The following is a 27,283-nucleotide window of genomic DNA, read 5'->3' as shown; positions in this document are numbered from 1 at the left end:
AGTGGATTCCTTATTGTCTTACTTATATAAGAACTACTGACACATGAATCAGGCAGTAATCCGGAAGTAAACTCTGCATTACTATAGCTCCAGTGGCGCCATCGGTTAGCACACAGAACTTGTGAAGCAGTATATGTGAAGCTATTCCAAGCATGTGAGTAGTTCTTCTCCTATAGCAGAATTCTTTGTGTCTTACTTATATAAGAACTACTGAATTATGAATCATGCAATTGCCTGGAACTAAACAGTTTTACAGCATCTCCAGTGGGGCAATCGGTTAGCACACAGTACTCATAAGGCAGTATCAGTATATGTGGAGCTATGTTGACATTTTGAGTTCGATCTTCACCTTAAATAAGAACTACTGAATCATGAATCAGGCTGTAATCTGGAAGTAAACTTTACATTGCTATAGCTCCAGTGGCGCAATCGGTTAACGCACGGTACTTATAAGACAGTATATGTGAAGCTATGCCGAGGTTGTGAGTTCGATCCTCACCTGGAGCAGAGATTTTAAGAATCACTATCGACTCCCTTGAGTGGATTCCTTATTGTCTTACTTATATAAGAACTACTGAATCATGAATCTTGCATTTGCCTGGAACTAAACTGTCTTACAGCATCTCCAGTAGCGCAATCGGGTAGCGCACGGTACTTATAAAGCAGTATCAGTATATGTGGAGCTATGTTGACATTTTTAGTTCGATCTTCACCTTATATAAGAACTACTGACACATGAATCAGGCAGTAATCCGGAAGTAAACTCTGCATTACAATAGCTCCAGTGGCGCCATCGGTTAGCACACAGAACTTGTGAAGCAGTATATGTGAAGCTATGCCAAGCATGAGAGTTCGATCCTCACCTATAGCAGAATTCTTTGTGTCTTACTTATATAAGAACTACTGAATTATGAATCATGCAATTGCCTGGAACTAAACAGTTTTACAGCATCTCCAGTGGGGCAATCGGTTAGCACACAGTACTCATAAGGCAGTATCAGTATATGTGGAGCTATGTTGACATTTTGAGTTCGATCTTCACCTTATATAAGAACTACTGAATCATGAATCAGGCTGTAATCTGGAAGTAAACTTTACATTGCTATAGCTCCAGTGGCGCAATCGGTTAGCGCTCGGTAATTATAAGACAGTATATGTGAAGCTATGCCGAGGTTTTGAGTTCGATCCTCACCTGGAGCAGAGATTTTAAGAATCACTATCGACTCCCTTGAGTGGATTCCTTATTGTCTTACTTATATAAGAACTACTGAATCATGAATCTTGCATTTGCCTGGAACTAAACTGTCTTACAGCATCTCCAGTGGGGCAATCGGTTAGCACACAGTACTCATAAGGCAGAATCAGTATATGTGGAGCTATGTTGACATTTTGAGTTCGATCTTCACCTTATATAAGAACTACTGAATCATGAATCAGGCAGTAATCTGGAAGTAAACTTTACATTACAATAGCTCCAGTGGCGCAATCGGTTAGCGCACGGTACCTTTAAGACAGTATATGTGAAGCTATGTCAAGGTTGTGAGTTCGATCCTCACGTGGAGCAGATATTTTAAGAATCACTATCGACTCCCTTGAGTGGATTCCTTATTGTCTTACTTATATAAGAAGTACTGAATCATGAATCTTGCATTTGCCTGGAACTAAACTGTCTTACAGCATCTCCAGTGGCGCAATCAGGTAGCGCACGGTACTTATAAAGCAGTATCAGTATATGTGGAGCTATGTTGACATTTTGAGTTCGATCTTCACCTTATATAAGAACTACTGACACATGAATCAGGCAGTAATCCGGAAGTAAATTCTGCATTACAATAGCTTCAGTGGCGCCATCGGTTAGCGCACAGAACTTGTGAAGCAGTATATGTGAAGCTATGCCAAGCATGTGAGTTGGATCCTCACCTATAGCAGAATTCTTTGTGTCTTACTTATATAAGAACTACTGAATTATGAATCATGCAATTGCCTGGAACTAAACTGTTTTACAGCATCTCCAGTGGGGCAATCGGTTAGCACACAGTACTCATAAGGCAGTATCAGTATATGTGGAGCTATGTTGACATTTTGAGTTCGATCTTCTCCTTTTATAAGAACTACTGAATCATGAATCAGGCTGTAATCTGGAAGTAAACTTTACATTACAATAGCTCCAGTGGCGCAATCGGTTAGCGCACGGTACTTATAAGACAGTATATGTGAAGCTATGCCGAGGTTGTGAGTTCGATCCTCACCTGGAGCAGATATTTTAAGAATCACTATCGACTCCCTTGAGTGGATTCCTTATTGTCTTACTTATATAAGAAGTACTGAATCATGAATCTTGCATTTGCCTGGAACTAAACTGTCTTACAGCATCTCCAGTGGCGCAATCGGGTAGCGCACTGTACTTATAAAGCAGTATCAGTATATGTGGAGCTATGTTGACATTTTGAGTTCGATCTTCACCTTATATAAGAACTACTGACACATGAATCAGGCAGTAATCCGGAAGTAAATTCTGCATTACAATAGCTTCAGTGGCGCCATCGGTTAGCGCACAGAACTTGTGAAGCAGTATATGTGAAGCTATGCCAAGCATGTGAGTTGGATCCTCACCTATAGCAGAATTCTTTGTGTCTTACTTATATAAGAACTACTGAATTATGAATCATGCAATTGCCTGGAACTAAACTGTTTTACAGCATCTCCAGTGGGGCAATCGGTTAGCACACAGTACTCATAAGGCAGTATCAGTATATGTGGAGCTATGTTGACATTTTGAGTTCGATCTTCACCTTTTATAAGAACTACTGAATCATGAATCAGGCTGTAATCTGGAAGTAAACTTTACATTACAATAGCTCCAGTGGCGCAATCGGTTAGCGCACGGTACTTATAAGACAGTATATGTGAAGCTATGCCGAGGTTGTGAGTTCGATCCTCACCTGGAGCAGAGATTTTAAGAATCACTATCGACTCCCTTGAGTGGATTCCTTATTGTCTTACTTATATAAGAACTACTGAATCATGAATCTTGCATTTGCCTGGAACTAAACTGTCTTACAGCATCTCCAGTGGCGCAATCGGGTAGCGCACGGTACTTATAAAGCAGTATCAGTATATGTGGAGCTATGTTGACATTTTGAGTTCGATCTTCACCTTATATAAGAACTACTGACACATGAATCAGGCAGTAATCCGGAAGTAAACTCTCCATTACAATAGTTCCAGTGGCGCCATCGGTTAGCGCACAGAACTTGTGAAGCGGTATATGTGAAGCTATGCCAAGCATGTGAGTTGGATCCTCACCTATAGCAGAATTCTTTGTGTCTTACTTATATAAGAACTACTGAATTATGAATCATGCAATTGCCTGGAACTAAACTGTTTTACAGCATCTCCAGTGGGGCAATCGGTTAGCACACAGTACTCATAAGGCAGTATCAGTATATGTGGAGCTATGTTGACATTTTGAGTTCGATCTTCACCTTATATAAGAACTACTGAATCATGAATCAGGCTGTAATCTGGAAGTAAACTTTACATTACAATAGCTCCAGTGGCGCAATCGGTTAGCGCACGGTACTTATAAGACAGTATATGTGAAGCTATGCCGAGGTTGTGAGTTCGATCCTCACCTGGAGCAGAGATTTTAAGAATCACTATCGACTCCCTTGAGTGGATTCCTTATTGTCTTACTTATATAAGAACTACTGAATCATGAATCTTGCATTTGCCTGGAACTAAACTGTCTTACAGCATCTCCAATGGCGCAATCGGGTAGCGCACGGTACTTATAAAGCAGTATCAGTATATGTGGAGCTATGTTGACATTTTGAGTTCGATCTTCACCTTATATAAGAACTACTGACACATGAATCAGGCAGTAATCCGGAAGTAAACTCTCCATTACAATAGTTCCAGTGGCGCCATCGGTTAGCACACAGAACTTGTGAAGCAGTATATGTGAAGCTATGCCATGCATGTGAGTTGGATCCTCACCTATAGCAGAATTCTTTGTGTCTTACTTATATAAGAACTACTGAATTATGAATCATGCAATTGCCTGGAACTAAACAGTTTTACAGCATCTCCAGTGGGGCAATCGGTTAGCACACAGTACTCATAAGGCAGTATCAGTATATGTGGAGCTATGTTGACATTTTGAGTCCGATCTTCACCTTAAATAAGAACTACTGAATCATGAATCAGGCTGTAATCTGGAAGTAAACTTTACATTGCTATAGCTCCAGTGGCGCAATCGGTTAGCGCACGGTACTTATAAGACAGTATATGTGAAGCTATGCCGAGGTTGTGAGTTCGATCCTCACCTGGAGCAGAGATTTTAAGAATCACTATCGACTCCCTTGAGTGGATTCCTTATTGTCTTACTTATATAAGAACTACTGAATCATGAATCTTGCATTTGCCTGGAACTAAACTGTCTTACAGCATCTCCAGTGGCGCAATGGGGTAGCGCACGGTACTTATAAAGCAGTATCAGTATATGTGGAGCTATGTTGACATTTTTAGTTCGATCTTCACCTTATATAAGAACTACTGACACATGAATCAGGCAGTAATCCGGAAGTAAACTCTGATTGATTGATTGATTGATAAAACTTTATTGTCCATTAAAATTACATAAAAGGGAAAATTATCTTTGGCAGTCTGGCAAACATATACATACAGTTACACAAGTACACACAAAAATATTTACGTAAATACAATTCCCACTATGTACGGGCTTTATGTGTAATTCCATTGTTCAAAATAGTCACAGCAGAAGGAACAAATGATTTTTTGTACCCATTCTTCTTAGCTAATGGAACTTTAAGTCTCCTACCTGAAGGCAGTAACTGAAATGATGAGTTAAGGGGATGGGTATGATCATTGTAGACCCGAGTTGCCCTGTTTAATACAATAGCTCTGCATTACAATAGCTCCAGTGGCGCCATCGGTTAGCACACAGAACTTGTGAAGCAGTATATGTGAAGCTATGCCAAGCATGAGAGTTCGATCCTCACCTATAGCAGAATTCTTTGTGTCTTACTTATATAAGAACTACTGAATTATGAATCATGCAATTGCCTGGAACTAAACTGTTTTACAGCATCTCCAGTGGGGCAATCGGTTAGCACACAGTACTCATAAGGCAGTATCAGTATATGTGGAGCTATGTTGACATTTTGAGTTCGATCTTCACCTTATATAAGAACTACTGAATCATGAATCAGGCTGTAATCTGGAAGTAAATTTTACATTACAATAGCTCCAGTGGCGCAATCGGTTAGCGCACGGTACTTATAAGACAGTATATGTGAAGCAGTAGCGAACCGTGACCATTAAACCTGGGCCCGCTACTCCCCCCCCCCCCCCCCCCCCAAAATTTTTTTTCCTCTCCTAATAAACTGCACTAAAGAATAAAGAAAAAACCGAGACGACAGTATAACTTTAGAAACGCATGTAGTGCGTTCAAATAACATTTGTACTAGATAACTTGTTAAGCAAAATAAGTTTCCAAACAAAATAAGGTTTCACAGCTCCGTGGTTCTCGCAAGCGGAATATGTAAATGAGGACGTCAAAGGGCCGAATCGAAACTAGCTAGCGGCCGTAGGCTAACGACAGCTAGCGTCGCCACAGCGGGCGGAAATTATCATACAGTTAAGCCCGCCCACTAAGAGGGAAGATATGATTGGTCAATTTTACTGTCATTTGAAACTGGTATTGCGCTGAATTATAACTGCCAGGCCCTCTGTAAACGAACAGCGGGCATCACAGTCCTGATAGGGGGAGACACAGGCTCACAGGCTTCCACTTAACCCCTCACCTTCCAACACAGATTGAATAGACACGGTTGAATAATTTATTTGCTTATATTTTTGTAACTGTTTAGATGTCGATTGTAAAACTGTAAGTAGATAAAATAAAATTGGATAATTATATATATATAATGTTTTAAGAATATTTTAGGCCCTCTGAGAGGGCGTAGAGGGCCCTGACGGTTCCCCACTGATGTGAAGCTATGCCGAGGTTGTGAGTTCGATCCTCACCTGGAGCAGAGATTTTAAGAATCACTATCGACTCCCTTGAGTGGATTCCTTATTGTCTTACTTATATAAGAACTACTGAATCATGAATCTTGCATTTGCCTGGAACTAAACTGTCTTACAGCATCTCCAATGGTGCAATCGGGTAGCGCACGGTACTTATAAAGCAGTATCAGTATATGTGGAGCTATGTTGACATTTTGAGTTCGATCTTCACCTTATATAAGAACTACTGACACATGAATCAGGCAGTAATCCGGAAGTAAACTCTCCATTACAATAGTTCCAGTGGCGCCATCGGTTAGCACACAGAACTTGTGAAGCAGTATATGTGAAGCTATGCCATGCATGTGAGTTGGATCCTCACCTATAGCAGAATTCTTTGTGTCTTACTTATATAAGAACTACTGAATTATGAATCATGCAATTGCCTGGAACTAAACTGTTTTACAGCATCTCCAGTGGGGCAATCGGTTAGCACACAGTACTCATAAGGCAGTATCAGTATATGTGGAGCTATGTTGACATTTTGAGTTCGATCTTCACCTTATATAAGAACTACTGAATCATGAATCAGGCTGTAATCTGGAAGTAAATTTTACATTACAATAGCTCCAGTGGCGCAATCGGTTAGCGCACGGTACTTATAAGACAGTATATGTGAAGCAGTAGCGAACCGTGACCATTAAACCTGGGCCCGCTACTCCCCCCCCCCCCCCCCCAAAATTTTTTTTCCTCTCCTAATAAACTGCACTAAAGAATAAAGAAAAAACCGAGACGACAGTATAACTTTAGAAACGCATGTAGTGCGTTCAAATAACATTTGTACTAGATAACTTGTTAAGCAAAATAAGTTTCCAAACAAAATAAGGTTTCACAGCTCCGTGGTTCTCGCAAGCGGAATATGTAAATGAGGACGTCAAAGGGCCGAATCGAAACTAGCTAGCGGCCGTAGGCTAACGACAGCTAGCGTCGCCACAGCGGGCGGAAATTATCATACAGTTAAGCCCGCCCACTAAGAGGGAAGATATGATTGGTCACTTTTACTGTCATTTGAAACTGGTATTGCGCTGAATTATAACTGCCAGGCCCTCTGTAAACGAACAGCGGGCATCACAGTCCTGATAGGGGGAGACACAGGCTCACAGGCTTCCACTTAACCCCTCACCTTCCAACACAGATTGAATAGACACGGTTGAATAATTCATTTGCTTATATTTTTGTAACTGTTTAGATGTCGATTGTAAAACTGTAAGTAGATAAAATAAAATTGGATAATTATATATATATAATGTTTTAAGAATATTTTAGGCCCTCTGAGAGGGCGTAGAGGGCCCTGACGGTTCCCCACTGATGTGAAGCTATGCCGAGGTTGTGAGTTCGATCCTCACCTGGAGCAGAGATTTTAAGAATCACTATCGACTCCCTTGAGTGGATTCCTTATTGTCTTACTTATATAAGAACTACTGAATCATGAATCTTGCATTTGCCTGGAACTAAACTGTCTTACAGCATCTCCAATGGCGCAATCGGGTAGCGCACGGTACTTATAAAGCAGTATCAGTATATGTGGAGCTATGTTGACATTTTGAGTTCGATCTTCACCTTATATAAGAACTACTGACACATGAATCAGGCAGTAATCCGGAAGTAAACTCTCCATTACAATAGTTCCAGTGGCGCCATCGGTTAGCACACAGAACTTGTGAAGCAGTATATGTGAAGCTATGCCATGCATGTGAGTTGGATCCTCACCTATAGCAGAATTCTTTGTGTCTTACTTATATAAGAACTACTGAATTATGAATCATGCAATTGCCTGGAACTAAACAGTTTTACAGCATCTCCAGTGGGGCAATCGGTTAGCACACAGTACTCATAAGGCAGTATCAGTATATGTGGAGCTATGTTGACATTTTGAGTCCGATCTTCACCTTAAATAAGAACTACTGAATCATGAATCAGGCTGTAATCTGGAAGTAAACTTTACATTGCTATAGCTCCAGTGGCGCAATCGGTTAGCGCACGGTACTTATAAGACAGTATATGTGAAGCTATGCCGAGGTTGTGAGTTCGATCCTCACCTGGAGCAGAGATTTTAAGAATCACTATCGACTCCCTTGAGTGGATTCCTTATTGTCTTACTTATATAAGAACTACTGAATCATGAATCTTGCATTTGCCTGGAACTAAACTGTCTTACAGCATCTCCAGTGGCGCAATCGGGTAGCGCACGGTACTTATAAAGCAGTATCAGTATATGTGGAGCTATGTTGACATTTTGAGTTCGATCTTCACCTTATATAAGAACTACTGACACATGAATCAGGCAGTAATCCGGAAGTAAACTCTGCATTACAATAGCTCCAGTGGCGCCATCGGTTAGCACACAGAACTTGTGAAGCAGTATATGTGAAGCTATGCCAAGCATGTGAGTTGGATCCTCACCTATAGCAGAATTCTTTGTGTCTTACTTATATAAGAACTACTGAATTATGAATCATGCAATTGCCTGGAACTAAACAGTTTTACAGCATCTCCAGTGGGGCAATCGGTTAGCACACAGTACTCATAAGGCAGTATCAGTATATGTGGAGCTATGTTGACATTTTGAGTCCGATCTTCACCTTATATAAGAACTACTGAATCATGAATCAGGCTGTAATCTGGAAGTAAACTTTACATTACAATAGCTCCAGTGGCGCAATCGGTTAGCGCACGGTACTTATAAGACAGTATATGTGAAGCTATGCCGAGGTTGTGAGTTCGATCCTCACCTGGAGCAGAGATTTTAAGAATCACTATCGACTCCCTTGAGTGGATTCCTTATTGTCTTACTTATATAAGAACTACTGAATCATGAATCTTGCATTTGCCTGGAACTAAACTGTCTTACAGCATCTCCAGTGGCGCAATCGGGTAGCGCACGGTACTTATAAAGCAGTATCAGTATATGTGGAGCTATGTTGACATTTTGAGTTTGATCTTCACCTTATATAAGAACTACTGACACATGAATCAGGCAGTAATCCAGAAGTAAACTCTCCATTACAATAGTTCCAGTGGCGCCATCGGTTAGCGCACAGAACTTGTGAAGCAGTATATGTGAAGCTATGCCATGCATGTGAGTTGGATCCTCACCTATAGCAGAATTCTTTGTGTCTTACTTATATAAGAACTACTGAATTATGAATCATGCAATTGCCTGGAACTAAACTGTCTTACAGCATCTCCAGTGGCGCAATCGGGTAGCGCACGGTACTTATAAAGCAGTATCAGTATATATGGAGCTATGTTGACATTTTGAGTTCGATCTTCACCTTATATAAGAACTACTGACACATGAATCAGGCAGTATTCCGGAAGTAAACTCTGCATTACAATAGCTCCAGTGGCGCCATCGATTAGCACACAGAACTTGTGAAGCAGTATATGTGAAGCTATGCCAAGCATGTGAGTTCCATCCTCACCTATAGCAGAATTCTTTGTGTCTTACTTATATAAGAACTACTGAATTATGAATCATGCAATTGCCTGGAACTAAACTGTTTTACAGCATCTCCAGTGGGGCAATCGGTTAGCACACAGTACTCAGACGGCAGTATCAGTATATGTGGAGCTATGTTGACATTTTGAGTCCGATCTTCACCTTATATAAGAACTACTGAATCATGAATCAGGCTGTAATCTGGAAGAAAACTTTACATTACAATAGCTCCAGTGGCGCAATCGGTTAGCGCACGGTACTTATAAGACAGTATATGTGAAGCTATGCCGAGGTTGTGAGTTCGATCCTCACCTGGAGCAGAGATTTTAAGAATCACTATCGACTCCCTTGAGTGGATTCCTTATTGTCTTACTTATATAAGAAGTACTGAATCATGAATCTTGCATTTGCCTGAAACTAAACTGTCTTACAGCATCTCCAGTGGCACAATCGGGTAGCGCACTGTACTTATAAAGCAGTATCAGTATATGTGGAGCTATGTTGACATTTTGAGTTCGATCTTCACCTTATATAAGAACTACTGACACATGAATCAGGCAGTAATCCGGAAGTAAACTCTGCATTACTATAGCTCCAGTGGCGCCATCGGTTAGCACACAGAACTTGTGAAGCAGTATATGTGAAGCTATTCCAAGCATGTGAGTTGGATCCTCACCTATAGCAGAATTCTTTGTGTCTTACTTATATAAGAACTACTGAATTATGAATCATGCAATTGCCTGGAACTAAACAGTTTTACAGCATCTCCAGTGGGGCAATCGGTTAGCACACAGTACTCATAAGGCAGTATCAGTATATGTGGAGCTATGTTGACATTTTGAGTCCGATCTTCACCTTATATAAGAACTACTGAATCATGAATCAGGCTGTAATCTGGAAGTAAACTTTACATTACAATAGCTCCAGTGGCGCAATCGGTTAGCGCACGGTACTTATAAGACAGTATATGTGAAGCTATGCCGAGGTTGTGAGTTCGATCCTCACCTGGAGCAGAGATTTTAAGAATCACTATCGACTCCCTTGAGTGGATTCCTTATTGTCTTACTTATATAAGAAGTACTGAATCATGAATCTTGCATTTGCCTGAAACTAAACTGTCTTACAGCATCTCCAGTGGCACAATCGGGTAGCGCACTGTACTTATAAAGCAGTATCAGTATATGTGGAGCTATGTTGACATTTTGAGTTCGATCTTCACCTTATATAAGAACTACTGACACATGAATCAGGCAGTAATCCGGAAGTAAACTCTGCATTACTATAGCTCCAGTGGCGCCATCGGTTAGCACACAGAACTTGTGAAGCTATTCCAAGCATGTGAGTTGGATCCTCACCTATAGCAGAATTCTTTGTGTCTTACTTATATAAGAACTACTGAATTATGAATCATGCAATTGCCTGGAACTAAACAGTTTTACAGCATCTCCAGTGGGGCAATCGGTTAGCACACAGTACTCATAAGGCAGTATCAGTATATGTGGAGCTATGTTGACATTTTGAGTTCGATCTTCACCTTAAATAAGAACTACTGAATCATGAATCAGGCTGTAATCTGGAAGTAAACTTTACATTACAATAGCTCCAGTGGCGCAATCGGTTAGTGCACGGTACTTATAAGACAGTATATGTGAAGCTATGCCGAGGTTGTGAGTTCGATCCTCACGTGGAGCAGAGATTTTAAGAATCACTATCGACTCCCTTGAGTGGATTCCTTATTGTCTTACTTATATAAGAAGTACTGAATCATGAATCTTGCATTTGCCTGGAACTAAACTGTCTTACAGCATCTCCAGTGGCGCAATCGGGTAGCGCACTGTACTTATAAAGCAGTATCAGTATATGTGGAGCTATGTTGACATTTTGAGTTCGATCTTCACCTTATATAAGAACTACTGAATCATGAATCAGGCTGTAATCTGGAAGTAAACTTTACATTGCTATAGCTCCAGTGGCGCAATCGGTTAGCGCACGGTACTTATAAGACAGTATATGTGAAGCTATGCCGAGGTTGTGAGTTCGATCCTCACCTGGAGCAGAGATTTTAAGAATCACTATCGACTCCCTTGAGTGGATTCCTTATTGTCTTACTTATATAAGAACTACTGAATCATGAATCTTGCATTTGCCTGGAACTAAACTGTCTTACAGCATCTCCAGTGGCGCAATCGGGTAGCGCACGGTACTTATAAAGCAGTATCAGTATATGTGGAGCTATGTTGACATTTTGAGTTTGATCTTCACCTTATATAAGAACTACTGACACATGAATCAGGCAGTAATCCGGAAGTAAACTCTCCATTACAATAGTTCCAGTGGCGCCATCGGTTAGCGCACAGAACTTGTGAAGCAGTATATGTGAAGCTATGCCATGCATGTGAGTTGGATCCTCACCTATAGCAGAATTCTTTGTGTCTTACTTATATAAGAACTACTGAATTATGAATCATGCAATTGCCTGGAACTAAACTGTCTTACAGCATCTCCAGTGGCGCAATCGGGTAGCGCACGGTACTTATAAAGCAGTATCAGTATATATGGAGCTATGTTGACATTTTGAGTTCGATCTTCACCTTATATAAGAACTACTGACACATGAATCAGGCAGTAATCCGGAAGTAAACTCTGCATTACAATAGCTCCAGTGGCGCCATCGATTAGCACACAGAACTTGTGAAGCAGTATATGTGAAGCTATGCCAAGCATGTGAGTTCCATCCTCACCTATAGCAGAATTCTTTGTGTCTTACTTATATAAGAACTACTGAATTATGAATCATGCAATTGCCTGGAACTAAACTGTTTTACAGCATCTCCAGTGGGGCAATCGGTTAGCACACAGTACTCATAAGGCAGTATCAGTATATGTGGAGCTATGTTGACATTTTGAGTTCGATCTTCACCTTATATAAGAACTACTGAATCATGAATCAGGCTGTAATCTGGAAGTAAACTTTACATTACAATAGCTCCAGTGGCGCAATCGGTTAGCGCACGGTACTTATAAGACAGTATATGTGAAGCTATGCCGAGGTTGTGAGTTCGATCCTCACCTGGAGCAGAGATTTTAAGAATCACTATCGACTCCCTTGAGTGGATTCCTTATTGTCTTACTTATATAAGAAGTACTGAATCATGAATCTTGCATTTGCCTGAAACTAAACTGTCTTACAGCATCTCCAGTGGCACAATCGGGTAGCGCACTGTACTTATAAAGCAGTATCAGTATATGTGGAGCTATGTTGACATTTTGAGTTCGATCTTCACCTTATATAAGAACTACTGACACATGAATCAGGCAGTAATCCGGAAGTAAACTCTGCATTACTATAGCTCCAGTGGCGCCATCGGTTAGCACACAGAACTTGTGAAGCAGTATATGTGAAGCTATTCCAAGCATGTGAGTTGGATCCTCACCTATAGCAGAATTCTTTGTGTCTTACTTATATAAGAACTACTGAATTATGAATCATGCAATTGCCTGGAACTAAACTGTTTTACAGCATCTCCAGTGGGGCAATCGGTTAGCACACAGTACTCATAAGGCAGTATCAGTATATGTGGAGCTATGTTGACATTTTGAGTCCGATCTTCACCTTATATAAGAACTACTGAATCATGAATCAGGCTGTAATCTGGAAGTAAACTTTACTGTTCTGTCCTCTGCATATGTATGATATACAACCTGACAGACAGATAAACGCTCTCCTGGCATCAGGACTCTGAAGACATTTGACTTTTATCCACAGGTTTATTGATGTCACAAGGAAAGGTGAAACTGAAACATATGGACAACAATCAGCACTATGTTGGTTATACATACTGATATGCAGTAATTCCATTGATACATTGCATTATAAACATAGCATGTAGCTAACGCTTCTATTGCTGTGTACGCCGAGTAGCCGCGTAGCGATTAGCATCGGTAGCTCAACCAATAATATGCATCAGACATACAGGAAACATACAGTCAACAAAATATTGGTCTATAGTTGTAGGCTAAAAGATAAAATGAACTATACATACCCACGATGCTTTCAATGACATGAGATGCATGTATACGTAACTGGATTAATACAGACACATTTAACCGTTGCTGTCTCCCTCTCTCTGCTTAACTCTCTCACTCTAATGATTATGCACATGAACTAATTTGTTAATACTGACCCCTGTGGTTCTTGAGTGAATTACAACTAAGCACATAAACACAAATTGCTTAACATAGAACAAAGTTCCTAAGTTAATTGTAACAGAACACTCCCCGTCTGGCGTGGTTACACGTCAACCAACAACTATGCTTCATATACTTAGGCCTTTGGGGGAAGAAGAAGCACTATCTCTGTAACAGGCCTAAGAAAGATGGCGGTTCTTCCAGATTTGACGACCTTGACCTCAACTTGACGCACCTTCCCATCTTTGCTAGGGAATGTTCGTGTCACTAGTCCAAGAGGCCATTCATTCCTCTGTACTTGACTGTTCTTAAAAAGAATGACACTCCCTGGCTCAACATTTGGGCGAGTGGTCTGCCACTTCTTGCGCATCTGTAATGTTGGGAGGTACAGTTTTCGCCACCTGTCCCAAAAAGTATTAGATAGGTGCTGAACTTGTCTCCACTGGCGTTTGTACAAGTCTGAAATGCTGAACTCCCCAGCAGGAGCAGGAAGAACGTTCACCTTCTGAGTGAGAAGAGCTGCTGGGCTAAGTATGAAGGGATCATCAGGGTCCGTTGTCATGGGTACAAGAGGCCTGGCATTGATAATGGCTGCTACCTCAGCCATGAAAGTGACCAGTACTTCGTGAGTAAGTTTGTCCTTCAACTGGAGGAACATAGAGTCCAGAATTCTCCTTGCAAGACCAATCATTCTTTCCCATGCTCCACCAGAATGAGAAGCATGAGGAGGGTTAAAAGTCCATGAACAGCCTTGGTCTGTTAAGTAGGTCTTCACAGCTGTACTGTCGATGTTTGAAGGTATCTTCAAGTCTTTACAAGCTCCTACAAAGTTGGTGCCACGGTCTGAGCGAATATGCTTAACTGGCCCTCGGACAGCAAGAAAGCGTCTCAGAGCATTAATGAAGCTGGATGTGTCGAGGGATTCTATGACTTCAATATGAATGGCTCTTATGCTCATGCATGTGAAGATCACAGCCCACCGTTTGCTTTGAAAAAGGCCTCCTCTGGTTCGACGTGAGGAGACGTACCATGGACCAAACACATCTAATCCAACATTTGTAAAAGGAGGATCGGTCGACAAACGATCTACCGGAAGGCTGGCCATTTTTTGACTCTCAAGTGGAGCTCTGAGCCTTCTGCAAGTTATGCACTGATGGATGACACTGCTTACTTTTCTCTTCACTCCAACTACCCACAAGCCAGCTGAACGGATAGCTCCTTCTGTAAACAGACGACCTTGATGGTGGACCAGCTCGTGATGATGTCTGATCAGTAAAGTTGCAATGTGATGTTTGGCAGGAACAATCAGGGGGTTTTTCTCATGCTGCTCAAGGTTTGACTGGTGAAGGCGACCTCCGACTCTCAGCAGACCATGTTCATCGACGTAGGGGTCCAGATCTTTGAGGGGACTACCTTTGGGAATTTTCTCATGCCTTTGGATGCACTCGATCTCTTGGCAGTAGACTTCCCGTTGTACTGCTTGAATAATGATCATCGAAGCTTGATTGGCTTCATCAGCTGTATAATTGGCTTTGCAGTAATGCCAGCCTTTGCATGAGATGGTTTTCTCCCGGGTAGCATTGAAAAGTCTAGCTATGTGTATAAGGCGAGTAACGGCACGATTTAGTGACTTCCAGGAAGAGAACTTAGTGAATCGTTGGGAATCTAGCTGTTTAAAAGATGTTGTCGTGCTTAGAGTGGACACTAAAGGCCGGATGTCTGGGTCTGAGCTTGGGTCAACAAGATCAAAGATATCCTTAGAGATATTTGGCTGTGGTTCAGTCAGAAATTTAGGTCCACTTAACCAGTTTACCTTTTGTAAGTGGCCTGCAAGGACAGAACGTGTTGCATGATCTGCGGGGTTCTTGTCTGTTGGCACATAGCGCCACTGGTCTGGGTGAGAGGATCTTCGAATACGAAGAATCCGGTTACTAACATAGACATAAAAGCGCCTTGTTTCATTACTAATATAACCCAGAACCACTTTGCTGTCTGAGTAATAGGTTGTGGCGTCGAGACGAAGATCTAGCTCTGTTGAGATCAAGTCTGCCAGTTCCACAGCAAGCACTGCCGCACAGAGTTCTAGTCTCGGAATTGTGTGTTCAGGTCGGGGTGCCAGCTTGGCTTTCCCCATTACAAACCCGACGTGACTGTTGCCAGCAGTGTCCGTGATTTTCAGATATGCCACTGCAGCAATAGCTTTGGTTGAGGCATCAGAGAAGACGCACAGTTCTCTCTTGACGGCAGCTGAAATTGAGGTACTTGTATAGGGCCTCGAAATGGAAAGATTTGACAGCTCTGCTAAAGAGGTTCTCCACGAGAGCCACAACTCCTCCATTTCTTTAGACAACGGTGCATCTCAGTCGCCATTTTCAGTAGTAAGCTCCCTAAGGATAGCCTTGCCTTGGATAGTAACTGGTGCTACAAACCCAAGAGGATCATAGAGGCTGTTGATCGTGGATAAGACTCCTCGCCGAGTGGAAGGTTTGATCTCGTCAGAGACATTGAAAAGAAAGCAGTCAGTCTGTAGGTTCCAGTTGAGTCCAAGACTGCGTTGCACTGGCAGCATGTCTACACCAAGGTCCAAATCTTTAAGGTCACTTGCATGGTCACCCGATGGAAAGGCTTCCATGACCTCTTTGCTGTTTGAAGCAATCTTGTGTAGCCTCAAGTTGGATCTAGAGAGAACGTCTTGCGTTTTCTTTAGTAATTCAATAGCGGCTTCGGCAGAATGCAGGGACTTTAACCCGTCATCTACATAGAAGTCGCGCATAACAAAATGCTTGACATCAGGGTCTACCTGGAGGTGATCACCCTGCACAGACTGATGTAGGCAATGTATGGCCACTGCAGGTGAGGGGCTATTACCAAAAACATGAACCCGCATGCGATAGTCCACAATGTCTTTGGAAAGGTCATTCTCTAAATACCAGAGGAAACGAAGGTAATTCCTGTCGTCTTCCTTCACCAAAAAGCAATAGAACATCTGTTCTATGTCTGTTGTGAAGGCAATTGCTTCTCGTCTGAAACGTATCAGTACACCAAGCAGTGTGTTATTCAGGTCGGGCCCAGTTAGCAGCACATCATTGAGCGATACACCGTTGTATTTGGCACTGGAATCGAACACTACTCGGATCTGTTTTGGTTTTTTTGGGTGGTACACTCCAAATGTTGGCAAGTACCATCGTTCTTCTTCCTCTCTGAGAGGGGGGGCTAACTCAGCATGGCCCTTCCTTAATATCTTATCCATAAAGCTGAGGAAGTGTTCTCTCATTTCAGTTTTCTTTTCCAAGTTGCGTCTGAGAGACATGAGACGGTTCAGCGCTTGAGGCCTATTGTTGGGGAGCTGCTGTCGTGGACTTTTAAAGGGTAATGGTGCTATCCAACTGTTGTTTGAATCTCTCTTTAGTCCTTCTTTCATTATTTTCATGAAGGATGCGTCCTGGATTGAGAAGGCTATCTTGTTGTCATCTTTCGTCCTTCTAAACACTGTGCATCCAATATGGTCAGACTCACAGATAAGTTTCTCCTCAGGCAATGTCAGTAGGCTTTGGTCGTCACTGCATTTTTCTTTAATATGGAACGTATTTGGACATGGTTCAAAGAGCGTAGGGCGCACTGGCTCTGTGGCGCTTGTGTAAAAGGTGGTGACTGTTTGTGGTGTGTGGACACCTCTCAGGCATACGTTGCCTACAATGACCCACCCCAGATCCAGCTTCTGTGCATAAGGTAGGTCATGTGGACCATTCACCTGTCTGCGGACTTTGTGCACCCTAATAATGTCTCGACCTAAGAGAAGCATAATTGGGGCTTGTGGATCGAGGTCTGGGATGAACTGCGCTACTGACTTGAGGTGTGAATGATGAAGAGCTGCACTGGGGGTTGGAATCTCATCTCTATTATTCGGAATGTCATTACATTCTATGAGACTGGGCAATGAGATGCAGACGGTTCCATCCAAAGATTCCACTTCATAGCCACTGGCTCGCCTTCCTACTAATTCTTTAACTCCTGCACATGTTCTCAATGTATAAGGAGCATTTGGACTTTGGTCATTAAATACCTCAAAGAACTGTGATCGAACTAGTGATCTATTGCTCTGCTCATCTAGAATTGCGTACAGTTTCACTGCTTTGTTCCTGTGTCCAGCAGGATAAATCTTCACAAGACATATTTTGGAGCAGGATCGGTCTGTCAAATCACCACCACAAACCTCTGTGCATTTAGTGGTGACAAGAGATTGTGGTGTAGCTCCCTCTTCCTCCCCGCCATGCTCTGGAGTGGGGTCTGCTCTTCCCTTCCAGGGTGCAGGTCCTGGGTGAAGCGCTGTGTGATGTCTTTCACTTTTGCATTCGGAACATTGAATTTTGACTTTGCAGTTCCTTGCGATATGTGATGAAGAACAACATTTAAAGCACATATTATTCTCCTTTAGAAATGTCTTACGATCATCAATGGGCTTTTCTCGGAAGGCACGGCATTTACTCAGAGGATGCGGTTTTCTATGAATGGGGCACAGCTCATCGCAATTCTGAGATATTGTTGGAGGCTCTAGGGAATCGGAAGTGGCCGTAGGAAGTATCTCTGTTTTATGCACGGAGACTTCTCTTCGTTTGTTTACTTTCCAGAGGGCATTTTCCGTCTTTGAAACGCTGTCTGTGCGAGAAATGAAGTTGAAGCTCGGGTCGTTTCCAATGCTAGCCTCTTGGCTAACAAAGGCGACAAAGTAAGTAAAAGGAGGATAGGGAACACGCCATTGTCGCTTATAAGCTGCACCTACTGATGCCCACTTTTCTTGCAAATGGAACGGCAGCTTCTGAACGATAGGGTTTACGCCTCTAGCCGTATCAAGATAAGAGAGACCAGGCAAGTCGCCTTCATCTTTGGCTGACTGAAGTTCCATTAACAGATCACTCAGCTTTGTTAATTTAAAGTAATCTCGGTTTGATATTCTTGGAAAGGCATCAATGCGTTTGAACAAAGCCTCTTCTATTACTTCTGTTGAGCCGTAAGTTTGTTCAAGTCTACCCCATATCATAGCCAAACCTGCCTTTGGATGGTTAATATGTATTGCTCTTATCTGTTCAACCTGTTCTGCTGACTCTTTGCCTAGCCATTTGAGTAGAAGATCCATCTCTTCACTGGGGGTTAGGTTTAAACCGCTGATAGCATTCTGAAAGGAACGTTTCCAAGCTCTGTAATTCTGTGGTTTGTCATTGAATTGGAGTAACCCAGTAGCCACAAGCTCACGACGAGCGAGGTATCTAACAAAGTCATTCATGTTTGTGTCATTATCATTAACGTGTTGGGGTATAGGATTGGATGAGGAGGTAGGACGACTTTTGTTATTCTGAGATGTGAAATGTTGCATTGAGAAGCCATGGTTGTTTTCAAGCCTAGCGCTATGTGGTTCATGGACATTTCCATCTTCAGCAAGAAGGTGTTTTCGTGTATTCAAATTAAATGTTTGGGAAGTGGTGTTGATCTGAGAAAATGGTTTGGCTTCAGGTCTGAGAATTGAGGGTGGAACCCTGTAGTCTGAGGTTGGTTCTGATTTTACTGAGGCACCATCCTCATTTAAATGGGTTTCCGTCTCTTGCACTATGGCTTGTTCAGTCACATACTGTTCAGTACGTTGTGCATTTTTCAAGGAAATAGAATTTAAGCTTAACCTGCAACTAAGTTTCTCACTATCAGAATCAACAGCAGCTTCGAGTGTTTCTGCTTCAGCAATGGCTGCTGCAGCCTCTTTCTTATAATTCAGAATTTCCATGGATGCTTCCAACTTAGCTTTCTCTAGCTTCAGGTTAATTTCTTCCTCAGCATAGGAAAGACGTACCTTTGCTGCTTCTGCTCTTGCTCTTGCCTTGGCTGCAGCGGACCCAGTTGACATACTTGATCGTACAGATGAACATGAGGCATGAGAGCGTGTCTTTAACGAAGACGTTTCCTCCATGGCTGCACAGAATGGTGACGTGTTCAGGCACCACTCTGATATTTAACGAAGAGACAAGTTATTATTGGTATCTGCCAGTTTGTATGACGTTATCCTGCCCGTTGAAGGTCGTGGTTTCACTGTTCTGTCCTCTGCATATGTATGATATACAACCTGACAGACAGATAAACGCTCTCCTGGCATCAGGACTCTGAAGACATTTGACTTTTATCCACAGGTTTATTGATGTCACAAGGAAAGGTGAAACTGAAACATATGGACAACAATCAGCACTATGTTGGTTATACATACTGATATGCAGTAATTCCATTGATACATTGCATTATAAACATAGCATGTAGCTAACGCTTCTATTGCTGTGTACGCCGAGTAGCCGCGTAGCGATTAGCATCGGTAGCTCAACCAATAATATGCATCAGACATACAGGAAACATACAGTCAACAAAATATTGGTCTATAGTTGTAGGCTAAAAGATAAAATGAACTATACATACCCACGATGCTTTCAATGACATGAGATGCATGTATACGTAACTGGATTAATACAGACACATTTAACCGTTGCTGTCTCCCTCTCTCTGCTTAACTCTCTCACTCTAATGATTATGCACATGAACTAATTTGTTAATACTGACCCCTGTGGTTCTTGAGTGAATTACAACTAAGCACATAAACACAAATTGCTTAACATAGAACAAAGTTCCTAAGTTAATTGTAACAGAACATTTACATTACAATAGCTCCAGTGGCGCAATCGGTTAGCGCACGGTACTTATAAGACAGTATATGTGAAGCTATGCCGAGGTTGTGAGTTCGATCCTCACCTGGAGCAGAGATTTTAAGAATCACTATCGACTCCCTTGAGTGGATTCCTTATTGTCTTACTTATATAAGAAGTACTGAATCATGAATCTTGCATTTGCCTGAAACTAAACTGTCTTACAGCATCTCCAGTGGCACAATCGGGTAGCGCACTGTACTTATAAAGCAGTATCAGTATATGTGGAGCTATGTTGACATTTTGAGTTCGATCTTCACCTTATATAAGAACTACTGACACATGAATCAGGCAGTAATCCGGAAGTAAACTCTGCATTACTATAGCTCCAGTGGCGCCATCGGTTAGCACACAGAACTTGTGAAGCTATTCCAAGCATGTGAGTTGGATCCTCACCTATAGCAGAATTCTTTGTGTCTTACTTATATAAGAACTACTGAATTATGAATCATGCAATTGCCTGGAACTAAACAGTTTTACAGCATCTCCAGTGGGGCAATCGGTTAGCACACAGTACTCATAAGGCAGTATCAGTATATGTGGAGCTATGTTGACATTTTGAGTTCGATCTTCACCTTAAATAAGAACTACTGAATCATGAATCAGGCTGTAATCTGGAAGTAAACTTTACATTACAATAGCTCCAGTGGCGCAATCGGTTAGTGCACGGTACTTATAAGACAGTATATGTGAAGCTATGCCGAGGTTGTGAGTTCGATCCTCACGTGGAGCAGAGATTTTAAGAATCACTATCGACTCCCTTGAGTGGATTCCTTATTGTCTTACTTATATAAGAAGTACTGAATCATGAATCTTGCATTTGCCTGGAACTAAACTGTCTTACAGCATCTCCAGTGGCGCAATCGGGTAGCGCACTGTACTTATAAAGCAGTATCAGTATATGTGGAGCTATGTTGACATTTTGAGTTCGATCTTCACCTTATATAAGAACTACTGAATCATGAATCAGGCTGTAATCTGGAAGTAAACTTTACATTGCTATAGCTCCAGTGGCGCAATCGGTTAGCGCACGGTACTTATAAGACAGTATATGTGAAGCTATGCCGAGGTTGTGAGTTCGATCCTCACCTGGAGCAGAGATTTTAAGAATCACTATCGACTCCCTTGAGTGGATTCCTTATTGTCTTACTTATATAAGAACTACTGAATCATGAATCTTGCATTTGCCTGGAACTAAACTGTCTTACAGCATCTCCAGTGGCGCAATCGGGTAGCGCACGGTACTTATAAAGCAGTATCAGTATATGTGGAGCTATGTTGACATTTTGAGTTTGATCTTCACCTTATATAAGAACTACTGACACATGAATCAGGCAGTAATCCGGAAGTAAACTCTCCATTACAATAGTTCCAGTGGCGCCATCGGTTAGCGCACAGAACTTGTGAAGCAGTATATGTGAAGCTATGCCATGCATGTGAGTTGGATCCTCACCTATAGCAGAATTCTTTGTGTCTTACTTATATAAGAACTACTGAATTATGAATCATGCAATTGCCTGGAACTAAACTGTCTTACAGCATCTCCAGTGGCGCAATCGGGTAGCGCACGGTACTTATAAAGCAGTATCAGTATATATGGAGCTATGTTGACATTTTGAGTTCGATCTTCACCTTATATAAGAACTACTGACACATGAATCAGGCAGTAATCCGGAAGTAAACTCTGCATTACAATAGCTCCAGTGGCGCCATCGATTAGCACACAGAACTTGTGAAGCAGTATATGTGAAGCTATGCCAAGCATGTGAGTTCCATCCTCACCTATAGCAGAATTCTTTGTGTCTTACTTATATAAGAACTACTGAATTATGAATCATGCAATTGCCTGGAACTAAACTGTTTTACAGCATCTCCAGTGGGGCAATCGGTTAGCACACAGTACTCATAAGGCAGTATCAGTATATGTGGAGCTATGTTGACATTTTGAGTTCGATCTTCACCTTATATAAGAACTACTGAATCATGAATCAGGCTGTAATCTGGAAGTAAACTTTACATTACAATAGCTCCAGTGGCGCAATCGGTTAGCGCACGGTACTTATAAGACAGTATATGTGAAGCTATGCCGAGGTTGTGAGTTCGATCCTCACCTGGAGCAGAGATTTTAAGAATCACTATCGACTCCCTTGAGTGGATTCCTTATTGTCTTACTTATATAAGAAGTACTGAATCATGAATCTTGCATTTGCCTGAAACTAAACTGTCTTACAGCATCTCCAGTGGCACAATCGGGTAGCGCACTGTACTTATAAAGCAGTATCAGTATATGTGGAGCTATGTTGACATTTTGAGTTCGATCTTCACCTTATATAAGAACTACTGACACATGAATCAGGCAGTAATCCGGAAGTAAACTCTGCATTACTATAGCTCCAGTGGCGCCATCGGTTAGCACACAGAACTTGTGAAGCAGTATATGTGAAGCTATTCCAAGCATGTGAGTTGGATCCTCACCTATAGCAGAATTCTTTGTGTCTTACTTATATAAGAACTACTGAATTATGAATCATGCAATTGCCTGGAACTAAACTGTTTTACAGCATCTCCAGTGGGGCAATCGGTTAGCACACAGTACTCATAAGGCAGTATCAGTATATGTGGAGCTATGTTGACATTTTGAGTCCGATCTTCACCTTATATAAGAACTACTGAATCATGAATCAGGCTGTAATCTGGAAGTAAACTTTACATTACAATAGCTCCAGTGGCGCAATCGGTTAGCGCACGGTACTTATAAGACAGTATATGTGAAGCTATGCCGAGGTTGTGAGTTCGATCCTCACCTGGAGCAGAGATTTTAAGAATCACTATCGACTCCCTTGAGTGGATTCCTTATTGTCTTACTTATATAAGAAGTACTGAATCATGAATCTTGCATTTGCCTGAAACTAAACTGTCTTACAGCATCTCCAGTGGCACAATCGGGTAGCGCACTGTACTTATAAAGCAGTATCAGTATATGTGGAGCTATGTTGACATTTTGAGTTCGATCTTCACCTTATATAAGAACTACTGACACATGAATCAGGCAGTAATCCGGAAGTAAACTCTGCATTACTATAGCTCCAGTGGCGCCATCGGTTAGCACACAGAACTTGTGAAGCTATTCCAAGCATGTGAGTTGGATCCTCACCTATAGCAGAATTCTTTGTGTCTTACTTATATAAGAACTACTGAATTATGAATCATGCAATTGCCTGGAACTAAACAGTTTTACAGCATCTCCAGTGGGGCAATCGGTTAGCACACAGTACTCATAAGGCAGTATCAGTATATGTGGAGCTATGTTGACATTTTGAGTTCGATCTTCACCTTAAATAAGAACTACTGAATCATGAATCAGGCTGTAATCTGGAAGTAAACTTTACATTACAATAGCTCCAGTGGCGCAATCGGTTAGTGCACGGTACTTATAAGACAGTATATGTGAAGCTATGCCGAGGTTGTGAGTTCGATCCTCACGTGGAGCAGAGATTTTAAGAATCACTATCGACTCCCTTGAGTGGATTCCTTATTGTCTTACTTATATAAGAAGTACTAAATCATGAATCTTGCATTTGCCTGGAACTAAACTGTCTTACAGCATCTCCAGTGGCGCAATCGGGTAGCGCACTGTACTTATAAAGCAGTATCAGTATATGTGGAGCTATGTTGACATTTTGAGTTCGATCTTCACCTTATATAAGAACTACTGAATCATGAATCAGGCTGTAATCTGGAAGTAAACTCTCCATTACAATAGTTCCAGTGGCGTCATCGGTTAGCGCACAGAACTTGTGAAGCAGTATATGTGAAGCTATGCCAAGCATGTGAGTTGGATCCTCACCTATAGCAGAATTCTTTGTGTCTTACTTATATAAGAACTATTGAATTATGAATCATGCAATTGCCTGGAACTAAACTGTTTTACAGCATCTCCAGTGGGGCAATCGGTTAGCACACAGTACTCATAAGGCAGTATCAGTATATGTGGAGCTATGTTGACATTTTGAGTTATACCTTCACCTTATATAAGAACTACTGAATCATGAATCAGGCTGTAATCTGGAAGTAAACTTTACATTACAATAGCTCCAGTGGCGCAATCGGTTAGTGCACGGTACTTATAAGACAGTATATGTGAAGCTATGCCGAGGTTGTGAGTTCGATCCTCACGTGGAGCAGAGATTTTAAGAATCACTATCGACTCCCTTGAGTGGATTCCTTATTGTCTTACTTATATAAGAACTACTGAATCATGAATCTTGCATTTGCCTGGAACTAAACTGTCTTACAGCATCTCCAGTGGCGCAATCGGGTAGCGCACTGTACTTATAAAGCAGTATCAGTATATGTGGAGCTATGTTGACATTTTGAGTTCGATCTTCACCTTATATAAGAACTACTGACACATGAATCAGGCAGTAATCCGGAAGTAAACTCTGCATTACTATAGCTCCAGTGGCGCCATCGGTTAGCACACAGAACTTGTGAAGCAGTATATGTGAAGCTATTCCAAGCATGTGAGTTGGATCCTCACCTATAGCAGAATTCTTTGTGTCTTACTTATATAAGAACTACTGAATTATGAATCATGCAATTGCCTGGAACTAAACAGTTTTACAGCATCTCCAGTGGGGCAATCGGTTAGCACACAGTACTCATAAGGCAGTATCAGTATATGTGGAGCTATGTTGACATTTTGAGTCCGATCTTCACCTTATATAAGAACTACTGAATCATGAATCAGGCTGTAATCTGGAAGTAAACTTTACATTACAATAGCTCCAGTGGCGCAATCGGTTAGCGCACGGTACTTATAAGACAGTATATGTGAAGCTATGCCGAGGTTGTGAGTTCGATCCTCACCTGGAGCAGAGATTTTAAGAATCACTATCGACTCCCTTGAGTGGATTCCTTATTGTCTTACTTATATAAGAAGTACTGAATCATGAATCTTGCATTTGCCTGAAACTAAACTGTCTTACAGCATCTCCAGTGGCACAATCGGGTAGCGCACTGTACTTATAAAGCAGTATCAGTATATGTGGAGCTATGTTGACATTTTGAGTTCGATCTTCACCTTATATAAGAACTACTGACACATGAATCAGGCAGTAATCCGGAAGTAAACTCTGCATTACTATAGCTCCAGTGGCGCCATCGGTTAGCACACAGAACTTGGGAAGCTATTCCAAGCATGTGAGTTGGATCCTCACCTATAGCAGAATTCTTTGTGTCTTACTTATATAAGAACTACTGAATTATGAATCATGCAATTGCCTGGAACTAAACAGTTTTACAGCATCTCCAGTGGGGCAATCGGTTAGCACACAGTACTCATAAGGCAGTATCAGTATATGTGGAGCTATGTTGACATTTTGAGTCCGATCTTCACCTTATATAAGAACTACTGAATCATGAATCAGGCTGTAATCTGGAAGTAAACTTTACATTACAATAGCTCCAGTGGCGCAATCGGTTAGCGCACGGTACTTATAAGACAGTATATGTGAAGCTATGCCGAGGTTGTGAGTTCGATCCTCACCTGGAGCAGAGATTTTAAGAATCACTATCGACTCCCTTGAGTGGATTCCTTATTGTCTTACTTATATAAGAAGTACTGAATCATGAATCTTGCATTTGCCTGGAACTAAACTGTCTTACAGCATCTCCAGTGGCGCAATCGGGTAGCGCACGGTACTTATAAAGCAGTATCAGTATATGTGGAGCTATGTTGACATTTTGAGTTCGATCTTCACCTTATATAAGAACTACTGACACATGAATCAGGCAGTAATCCGGAAGTAAACTCTGCATTACTATAGCTCCAGTGGCGCCATCGGTTAGCACACAGAACTTGTGAAGCAGTATATGTGAAGCTATTCCAAGCATGTGAGTTGGATCCTCACCTATAGCAGAATTCTTTGTGTCTTACTTATATAAGAACTACTGAATTATGAATCATGCAATTGCCTGGAACTAAACAGTTTTACAGCATCTCCAGTGGGGCAATCGGTTAGCACACAGTACTCATAAGGCAGTATCAGTATATGTGGAGCTATGTTGACATTTTGAGTCCGATCTTCACCTTATATAAGAACTACTGAATCATGAATCAGGCTGTAATCTGGAAGTAAACTTTACATTACAATAGCTCCAGTGGCGCAATCGGTTAGCGCACGGTACTTATAAGACAGTATATGTGAAGCTATGCCGAGGTTGTGAGTTCGATCCTCACCTGGAGCAGAGATTTTAAGAATCACTATCGACTCCCTTGAGTGGATTCCTTATTGTCTTACTTATATAAGAAGTACTGAATCATGAATCTTGCATTTGCCTGGATCTAAACTGTCTTACAGCATCTCCAGTGGCGCAATCGGGTAGTGCACTGTACTTATAAAGCAGTATCAGTATATGTGGAGCTATGTTGACATTTTGAGTTCGATCTTCACCTTATATAAGAACTACTGACACATGAATCAGGCAGTCATCTGGAAGTAAACTCTGCATTACAATAGTTCCAGTGGCGCCATCGGTTAGCACACAGAACTTGTGAAGCAGTATATGTGAAGCTATGCCAAGCATGTGAGTTGGATCCTCACCTATAGCAGAATTCTTTGTGTCTTACTTATATAAGAACTACTGAATTATGAATCATGCAATTGCCTGGAACTAAACAGTTTTACAGCATCTCCAGTGGGGCAATCGGTTAGCACACAGTACTCATAAGGCAGTATCAGTATATGTGGAGCTATGTTGACATTTTGAGTTCGATCTTCACCTTAAATAAGAACTACTGAATCATGAATCAGGCTGTAATCTG

General features: G+C 41.6%; 22 non-coding genes across 22 annotated transcripts; all 22 read left to right on the top strand.

Moving 5' to 3' along the window:
• Positions 1–414: 414 nt before the first annotated feature.
• trnai-uau (transfer RNA isoleucine (anticodon UAU)) lies at positions 415–507 on the top strand. Its single transcript is given in 2 exon segments — positions 415–452; positions 472–507. It is a non-coding gene; the product is annotated as a tRNA-Ile (tRNA).
• Positions 508–2,164: 1,657 nt separating this feature from the next.
• Positions 2,165–2,257, top strand: trnai-uau (transfer RNA isoleucine (anticodon UAU)). Its single transcript is given in 2 exon segments — positions 2,165–2,202; positions 2,222–2,257. It is a non-coding gene; the product is annotated as a tRNA-Ile (tRNA).
• Positions 2,258–2,857: 600 nt separating this feature from the next.
• Positions 2,858–2,950, top strand: trnai-uau (transfer RNA isoleucine (anticodon UAU)). Its single transcript is given in 2 exon segments — positions 2,858–2,895; positions 2,915–2,950. It is a non-coding gene; the product is annotated as a tRNA-Ile (tRNA).
• A 600-nt stretch (positions 2,951–3,550) lies between these two features.
• Positions 3,551–3,643, top strand: trnai-uau (transfer RNA isoleucine (anticodon UAU)). The gene is given in 2 exon segments: positions 3,551–3,588; positions 3,608–3,643. It is a non-coding gene; the product is annotated as a tRNA-Ile (tRNA).
• Positions 3,644–4,243: 600 nt separating this feature from the next.
• trnai-uau (transfer RNA isoleucine (anticodon UAU)) lies at positions 4,244–4,336 on the top strand. The gene is given in 2 exon segments: positions 4,244–4,281; positions 4,301–4,336. It is a non-coding gene; the product is annotated as a tRNA-Ile (tRNA).
• Positions 4,337–8,047: 3,711 nt separating this feature from the next.
• Positions 8,048–8,140, top strand: trnai-uau (transfer RNA isoleucine (anticodon UAU)). Its single transcript is given in 2 exon segments — positions 8,048–8,085; positions 8,105–8,140. It is a non-coding gene; the product is annotated as a tRNA-Ile (tRNA).
• Positions 8,141–8,740: 600 nt separating this feature from the next.
• On the top strand, positions 8,741–8,833 carry trnai-uau (transfer RNA isoleucine (anticodon UAU)). Its single transcript is given in 2 exon segments — positions 8,741–8,778; positions 8,798–8,833. It is a non-coding gene; the product is annotated as a tRNA-Ile (tRNA).
• Positions 8,834–9,762: 929 nt separating this feature from the next.
• trnai-uau (transfer RNA isoleucine (anticodon UAU)) lies at positions 9,763–9,855 on the top strand. Its single transcript is given in 2 exon segments — positions 9,763–9,800; positions 9,820–9,855. It is a non-coding gene; the product is annotated as a tRNA-Ile (tRNA).
• A 600-nt stretch (positions 9,856–10,455) lies between these two features.
• Positions 10,456–10,548, top strand: trnai-uau (transfer RNA isoleucine (anticodon UAU)). The gene is given in 2 exon segments: positions 10,456–10,493; positions 10,513–10,548. It is a non-coding gene; the product is annotated as a tRNA-Ile (tRNA).
• A 586-nt stretch (positions 10,549–11,134) lies between these two features.
• On the top strand, positions 11,135–11,227 carry trnai-uau (transfer RNA isoleucine (anticodon UAU)). Its single transcript is given in 2 exon segments — positions 11,135–11,172; positions 11,192–11,227. It is a non-coding gene; the product is annotated as a tRNA-Ile (tRNA).
• Positions 11,228–11,498: 271 nt separating this feature from the next.
• On the top strand, positions 11,499–11,591 carry trnai-uau (transfer RNA isoleucine (anticodon UAU)). Its single transcript is given in 2 exon segments — positions 11,499–11,536; positions 11,556–11,591. It is a non-coding gene; the product is annotated as a tRNA-Ile (tRNA).
• A 929-nt stretch (positions 11,592–12,520) lies between these two features.
• On the top strand, positions 12,521–12,613 carry trnai-uau (transfer RNA isoleucine (anticodon UAU)). Its single transcript is given in 2 exon segments — positions 12,521–12,558; positions 12,578–12,613. It is a non-coding gene; the product is annotated as a tRNA-Ile (tRNA).
• Positions 12,614–20,418: 7,805 nt separating this feature from the next.
• On the top strand, positions 20,419–20,511 carry trnai-uau (transfer RNA isoleucine (anticodon UAU)). Its single transcript is given in 2 exon segments — positions 20,419–20,456; positions 20,476–20,511. It is a non-coding gene; the product is annotated as a tRNA-Ile (tRNA).
• Positions 20,512–21,097: 586 nt separating this feature from the next.
• Positions 21,098–21,190, top strand: trnai-uau (transfer RNA isoleucine (anticodon UAU)). The gene is given in 2 exon segments: positions 21,098–21,135; positions 21,155–21,190. It is a non-coding gene; the product is annotated as a tRNA-Ile (tRNA).
• A 271-nt stretch (positions 21,191–21,461) lies between these two features.
• Positions 21,462–21,554, top strand: trnai-uau (transfer RNA isoleucine (anticodon UAU)). Its single transcript is given in 2 exon segments — positions 21,462–21,499; positions 21,519–21,554. It is a non-coding gene; the product is annotated as a tRNA-Ile (tRNA).
• A 929-nt stretch (positions 21,555–22,483) lies between these two features.
• trnai-uau (transfer RNA isoleucine (anticodon UAU)) lies at positions 22,484–22,576 on the top strand. Its single transcript is given in 2 exon segments — positions 22,484–22,521; positions 22,541–22,576. It is a non-coding gene; the product is annotated as a tRNA-Ile (tRNA).
• A 600-nt stretch (positions 22,577–23,176) lies between these two features.
• Positions 23,177–23,269, top strand: trnai-uau (transfer RNA isoleucine (anticodon UAU)). Its single transcript is given in 2 exon segments — positions 23,177–23,214; positions 23,234–23,269. It is a non-coding gene; the product is annotated as a tRNA-Ile (tRNA).
• A 586-nt stretch (positions 23,270–23,855) lies between these two features.
• trnai-uau (transfer RNA isoleucine (anticodon UAU)) lies at positions 23,856–23,948 on the top strand. The gene is given in 2 exon segments: positions 23,856–23,893; positions 23,913–23,948. It is a non-coding gene; the product is annotated as a tRNA-Ile (tRNA).
• A 600-nt stretch (positions 23,949–24,548) lies between these two features.
• On the top strand, positions 24,549–24,641 carry trnai-uau (transfer RNA isoleucine (anticodon UAU)). Its single transcript is given in 2 exon segments — positions 24,549–24,586; positions 24,606–24,641. It is a non-coding gene; the product is annotated as a tRNA-Ile (tRNA).
• A 600-nt stretch (positions 24,642–25,241) lies between these two features.
• trnai-uau (transfer RNA isoleucine (anticodon UAU)) lies at positions 25,242–25,334 on the top strand. Its single transcript is given in 2 exon segments — positions 25,242–25,279; positions 25,299–25,334. It is a non-coding gene; the product is annotated as a tRNA-Ile (tRNA).
• Positions 25,335–25,920: 586 nt separating this feature from the next.
• On the top strand, positions 25,921–26,013 carry trnai-uau (transfer RNA isoleucine (anticodon UAU)). The gene is given in 2 exon segments: positions 25,921–25,958; positions 25,978–26,013. It is a non-coding gene; the product is annotated as a tRNA-Ile (tRNA).
• Positions 26,014–26,613: 600 nt separating this feature from the next.
• On the top strand, positions 26,614–26,706 carry trnai-uau (transfer RNA isoleucine (anticodon UAU)). The gene is given in 2 exon segments: positions 26,614–26,651; positions 26,671–26,706. It is a non-coding gene; the product is annotated as a tRNA-Ile (tRNA).
• Positions 26,707–27,283: the final 577 nt, after the last annotated feature.

This window comes from Brachyhypopomus gauderio, unplaced genomic scaffold (assembly GCF_052324685.1).
Source record: "Brachyhypopomus gauderio isolate BG-103 unplaced genomic scaffold, BGAUD_0.2 sc119, whole genome shotgun sequence".
Lineage (NCBI taxonomy): Eukaryota > Metazoa > Chordata > Actinopteri > Gymnotiformes > Hypopomidae > Brachyhypopomus > Brachyhypopomus gauderio.
This window is presented reverse-complemented; position numbering and strand designations above follow the sequence as displayed.